At 41.6% G+C, this 6,000-nt stretch overlaps 1 protein-coding gene across 11 annotated transcripts in view; it reads right to left on the minus strand.

Moving 5' to 3' along the window:
- The window catches only part of Ambra1 (autophagy and beclin 1 regulator 1), a 189,844-nt gene extending 184,098 nt beyond the window's left edge, over positions 1-5,746 (minus strand). For 8 of the 11 annotated variants that reach the window (XM_076847114.2, XM_076847120.2, XM_076847119.2 and 5 more), the window contains exon 1: positions 5,546-5,746. The gene's annotated coding sequence lies outside the window, so the exon portion shown is untranslated. Of the gene's footprint in view, positions 1-4,986; positions 5,059-5,353; positions 5,376-5,545 lie in introns of those variants that run through there. The other 3 variants (XM_076847113.2, XM_076847110.2, XM_076847111.2) reach the window with 2 other exon arrangements.
- Positions 5,747-6,000: the final 254 nt, after the last annotated feature.

Below are 6,000 nucleotides of genomic sequence, written 5' to 3' on the forward strand. Positions count from 1 at the left end.
AAACATGCAGCATCTAAAACTCCTGCCTTTCACTAATATTTACAAGCACTACTCAGACATGTAGTAAACACATCCAAGGCTGGGTTTTTTTTTCTTTTTTTTAGTTGTAGTTGGACACAATACTTATTTATTTATTTATTTTTATGTGGTGCTGAGGATGGAACCCAGCGCCTCCAACATACTAGGCGAACTCTACTACTGAGCCACAACCCCAGCACCCCCAGGGCTGGTTTTAACCTTTGTTCACCTCTATCCTCAAGATTGTCTGACACAAGGCTGCCTTGAAAGTAGAAAGCTGCCTAAGAACCTCCATAACAAGCTGATAGCTGCTCTAAGATAGCTAATATCTGAAGAACATTTTTAGATTTTGGTGTTTGTTTTGTTTTTTTGTGCTAGGGATTGAATCCAGGGCGCTGTGCTTGCTAAGCAAGTACTCTACCTTGCACTTCATCTTTTTAAAGAAACTTTCCCCATATTCTCCTTCCCATTCTTCTAATATAAACTCTAATCCTTAGCACCAAAAAAAAAAAGTCTTAGATATGAATCTGCTCTGTACCCTTGGGATATGACCAGAACTGGTCTCTTGGTCAAATTATTCACTCTCCCTAAGCTTCAGTATAGAGGAAGAAAAAATAGTATCTCCATGGGGGAAATAATATCTATCCTAAAGGGCTTTGTAGTATTAAATAAGTATAACACATGTAAAGAATATGACACAATAAATGCCCCAATCAAGGGCAGTAACCTTCCCTACAGCCTCCTTAAATAATTTGTACAAGATTTCTCAACTAGTAAGCTGGTAAGCTCAGAGCTTAAACTCAGGTCTCCTGATTCCCTAATCTATTTTCTTCTCACCACACTACATTGGCAGATTGCCACACACTACTGGGCACATAAATATAATTCTAACAATAACGGATCCCAAAATTCTTACCTATTAGTAACTAATCTTAACTTTTTGAAAAGAAAAAATAGCTCTTTAAATTAGCTTGGAGAGAAAGGACTTAAAAAGATCAAACATAAATTACTCCCAAACAGTAAGACAGGCTATAATCATAATAATAATGTAAAAACAGAAATAATGACAAGAAACTGAAAGCTCTCTCTGGATTTATGAGGAACAATTGGAGAAAGAAGCAAAAATGACCAGGATTAATGAAACTTAAATTTGTTCTATTTTGGGGAGGGGGGGGTTGGTAAACCAAACCACTGGACAAAAAAAGTACATCTCATTCCAAAATAACTCTATCAAGGCTGAGATATGTCTTAGCAAAAATGTGTTAAAAACAAAACTTTTAAGAGTGAGATAAACTGTTGACCTAAACTGTCAACATTCAAGAAGAAACTGAAGATAATAAATATTTGGATTCAATATTCACAAACTGCACAAAGGAACGTGATCAAACACACTGAGCTGGGTGTGGTGGCATAGGCCTGTAATGCCAGTGGCTCCAGGAGGCTGAGGCAGGAGGACTGAGAGTTCAAAGCCAGCCTCAGCAAAAAAAGCGAGGCGTGGGCTGGGGATGTGGCTCAAGCGGTAGCGCGCTCGCCTGGCATGCGTGCAGCATGGGTTCGATCCTCAACACCACATACAAACAAAGATGTTGTGTCCGCCGAAAACTAAAAAATTAATATTAAAAATTCTCTCTCTCTCCCTCTCTCACTCTCTCTTTAAAAAAAAAAAAAAAAAGCGAGGCGTTAAGCAACTCAGTGAGACTGGGTCTCTAAATAAAATTCAAAATAGGGGGCTGGGCTGTAGCACAGTGGCAGAGCACTTCCTAGCCTGTGTAAGGCACTGGGTCTGATCCTCAGAAAAATAAATAAATAAACAAATAAAATAAAGGCATTCTGTCCATTACAACTACAAAAAAAAAAAAAATTAAATACAAAATAGGGCTATCGATGTGGCTCAGTGGTGGAGTGCCCCTGAGTTCAATGCCCAGTACCCGCCCCCCGCAAAAAAAACACATTGAAAATTATATAATGTTGAAATGTAAGTTATTAGCCTGTAATCCCAGTTCAGGAGGGAGATGCAGAAAAATCAAAAGTTCAAGGCCAACCTCAGCCATTTAAGGAGACCCTGTCTCAAATAAGAAATAAAAAGGACTGAGGATGAACAGCTCATTGGTAAAATGCCCCTGGTTCAATCCCCAATACAAAAAAAAAAAAAAGTAGTTATTGATGGTTATTGCTATATTAATAAAAAAAAATAACCAGTCTAATACACAGAATTCAAGATACTCAGGAAGCTGAGGCGGGAGGATTATAAATTCTAAGGCAGACTGGGAAATTTTGACAGACCCTGTCTAAAAGTAGAAAATAAAAAGGGCTGGAGCCGGGCTTGGTGGCCTGTGCCTATAATCCCAGCAGCTCTGAAGGCTGAGGCACTAAAACAATTCAGTGAGACTCTGTCTCTAAATAAAATACAAAATAGGGCTGGGATGTGGTTCAGTGATCACATGCCCAAGTTCAATCCTGGGTACCCCCCCAAAAAAAAAAAAAAGGCCTGGGGTGTATAGAGAGTATAGCTCAATGGTAAAGCAAATCTCAGTTCAATCCCCAGTACCATAAAAACAGTTGTTTCATCAACTCTGTTCCAGGCTAAATTCTAGAATACATTCAAAGAAGTTCACACGTTTAATAATCCCCAAGAACTCTGTTACCACAATCTGAACCTAATCATTTCTGGAAAACGAAACCAAAAAAAAAAAAAAAAAAAAGCCCAATATGAATTTTATAGAACCACACAAGATTCAACCAAGTACTGGAATCCCAGTGAATGGGGAGACTGACCTGAGGCAAGAGGATCACAAGTTGAGGACAGTCTTAGCAACTTAGTGAGATCTTTGGCAATTTAGTGAGACTATGTCTCAAATTCAAAATTAAAAAGGATGAGGGGGCGCTGGGGATGTGGCTCAAGTGGTAGTACACTCCCACCTGGCATGCGCCAGGCACTGGGTTCGATCCTCCTCACCACATAAAAATAAAATAGATATTGTATCAACCTAAAACTAAAAAATAAATATGTAAAAAAAGGACTGGAGATATAGCTCAATGATAAAACACCCCTGGGTTAAATCCCCCCTTCAAAAAAATATAATATATATCAACCAAGCAAAATTTGTGTAATCCTCTATTTCAAAGCAAAGAAGCCGATAAGAAGCTCTATCCCTATCATTAACCTCCCACTCCACCTCCACTGAATTTCTACTCTATTTCAAGTCAACTTAAACCTCTGCCAATTATTTCCTACAAAAACAAAACAAAATGTTCCTAACATTTCTAAGTGTCATTCAATAGTAATCTCCATTTATTATTCAACATTCATTAGGAGCCTCTGAGATACTACTTATAACTCTAAATTCTATGCAGAATCTATCAATCCCCAGCGGACAATGACAGTTCTTTCTCTAAATTCTTTCCTCTAATATACATTCTTTTCTACCATAAAAATACTTTTTCAGAGAATTCACATTCTTAGCTTAATTTCCCAATCAAGATTCTCCTTAAAGATAGTCTGGTGGATGCTGGGCATAGTGGTACACACCTATAATCCTAGCAACTCAAAAGGCTGAGGCAGGAGGATTGAAAATTCAAGGAAGCCTTAGCAACTCAGCGAGGCCCTAAGCACCTTAGCAAGACATTGTCTCAAAAAATAAAAGGGCCTGGGGATATAGCTCAGTGGTTAAGCATCCATGGGTTCAACTCCTCCTCCATGCCCCTCCCATACCAAAAAAAAGGGGGTGTCTGATGGCTCTTCATTAACCTTTTATTGGGAACACTGCAGTTCTGGTAACTAGGAAATTGCTTATGATCAAAGGCCCTTCATTTAAATCTCACTGATCCGGCTGGGGTTGTGGCTCAGTGGTACAGAGCTACCATAGCATATGTGAGACACCGGGTTTGATTCTCAGCGTCGCATATAAATAAATAAAAGTCCATTGACAACTAAGAACATATTTTAAATAAATAAATAAAATCCCACTGATCCCAGGGCTAGGGGTATAGTAGCTCAGTGGTAGAGTCCTTGCCTAGCATATGTGAGACATGAGGCCTGGAACACAAAACATAATAGATCTTATTGAAAAACACACACACACACACACACACACACACACACAAAGTTAGCGAAACAGTAGTCTTTCCAAAACTCAGAAGAGAATCCTAGAACTTCAAAGAAACACAGACCTATATAGTTTCTATCCAAAAACTAAGAATTTATTCCATACTCTAATCTTAAAGACATTCTTCACCAGATGCTAAATATTATGGAAACTTATCCAACGTAGGACCTCTAGGCTGATTTTTTTTTTCAATAAATAAGTAATACAGATTAGGATCGTGGTACTAAGTCCAATGAAAATTAAATAAGAACACTTAGTCCCTAAAGTTTCCAAGTTGGGGGAAAAAGGGAATAATGGTATTCACAGCACGTTAAACTTCAATTTAAGTATCTCAATATTGAAATTATTTTTATACACGGTCTTTTCAACTCAGGTATACACCGGAAACTAAACCACTGATCAAATGTGACAAAACTGTTCCAAAAGAAACCCTTTGGGATTCTTTTGGATACTTTCTAGAAAGCAGACCCCAACAAGACAAGTTGCCTACGAAGTGTCTGAACTCTAAGTCTTAAGCATCCTCTGTAGGACACTAACCATAGCTGAAATTTTTCCAGACAACAGGTTAAAGAGAAGAAATCAGTAATAACCAGTTGGCAAACTGGAGGGGGCAAACAAAACTATTTATCAAGAAACTGAAAGAAACTATCATCGCTACTCCCGCTAAAATGATACAGACGTTGAAAATACAAAACCAGCCAAAAGATCACATAGTCCCCTTAACTTCCGAAGCCTCCAGTGACAGAATCTATATTCCTAGTAAAAAGTGGTCACAGGCAGACAAATCACTATGAGCCAAAAGTGACTGTTAAAATGGGAAGATGAAAAAAAGAAAACGGGTAAATGACAAAAAGTGACTTACTGAGCATTTAATGACCCGTCGGGGGTACAGGAAAAAAAAAAAATCAGGTCTCAGACCTCAGCCTCAGTTTCCCTGCGCAAAAAAAAAAAAAAAACAGACGGGGAATAACTTGACATTAGGTTCAGAAGAGCCCGAAGGCCTAGTTTCACAAGCCGCTAACCTACTCCAAGGTTCCTTCAAAGGCCAGACTCAGTGGGGGTCCCCAGTGCAATTGAGTCATGACACCCGGAGCCTTAGGTGGGAGAGATGGAGGCGGGTCAAAACACACACAGCTCTACCGGTTCCTGGAAAGCTATTTTTCCCCAACACTCTACGGGTGCCGACACCCGCCCTAGACCCAACATCCCCTGCCGGGCAGCCCCAGCACCTCTCCCTCCTTCCGGCTTCTCCCTCAAGTCTGAACAGCCCTCCGGTCGCGCCCCCGAACACAGCCTGGCAGCCTCTCCTCAGGTAGTGTCTCGGAGGCCGGCCGGCTGGCCCACCCGCCAGCGCCAAGGTCTTCTCAACCCTGCGGCGGAAGGATGCCGGGCCAGGCCTCCCAGGCTCCTCCCGGGCCTACCTGCAAGGCGGGCGAGGGCTCGGCTTGCAGCCCAGCGGGCGGACTGAGCCACAGAAAGAAGGGCTGAAGAGGCAGGAAGGAAGCAAGGGGTCCGCTCTACCGACCGGCGGGAGAAAGCGGCCCGAGCCCAGGGCCTCGAGGGTAACTCAGCCCTCGACCTGGCGCCACCGCCGCCGCCGCTGCTCAGGAGACATAGAGCAAGAAGACGGCGCAAAAGATCACCGAATGCACGAACACCCCAGACATCAAAGGAAGAGACCCGAGCAATCGTTCAAGGAGCTATAGTAGAGTGTCGAAAAGCATCGCAACCCTTGCTCAAGGTCCGGCTCCTATCCAAGGCATAAGTAAACAAACCCAGATCATAAACTTTAGCGTAGTCGGCGCTTCTGCCATTTCCTAGTGGCTGCCTGCTATTTAAGTTGTTTTGAGAATGGAGTTTTGTGTGAGCGTGCCTT

This window comes from Callospermophilus lateralis, chromosome 2, assembly GCF_048772815.1.
Source record: "Callospermophilus lateralis isolate mCalLat2 chromosome 2, mCalLat2.hap1, whole genome shotgun sequence".
NCBI lineage: Eukaryota > Metazoa > Chordata > Mammalia > Rodentia > Sciuridae > Callospermophilus > Callospermophilus lateralis.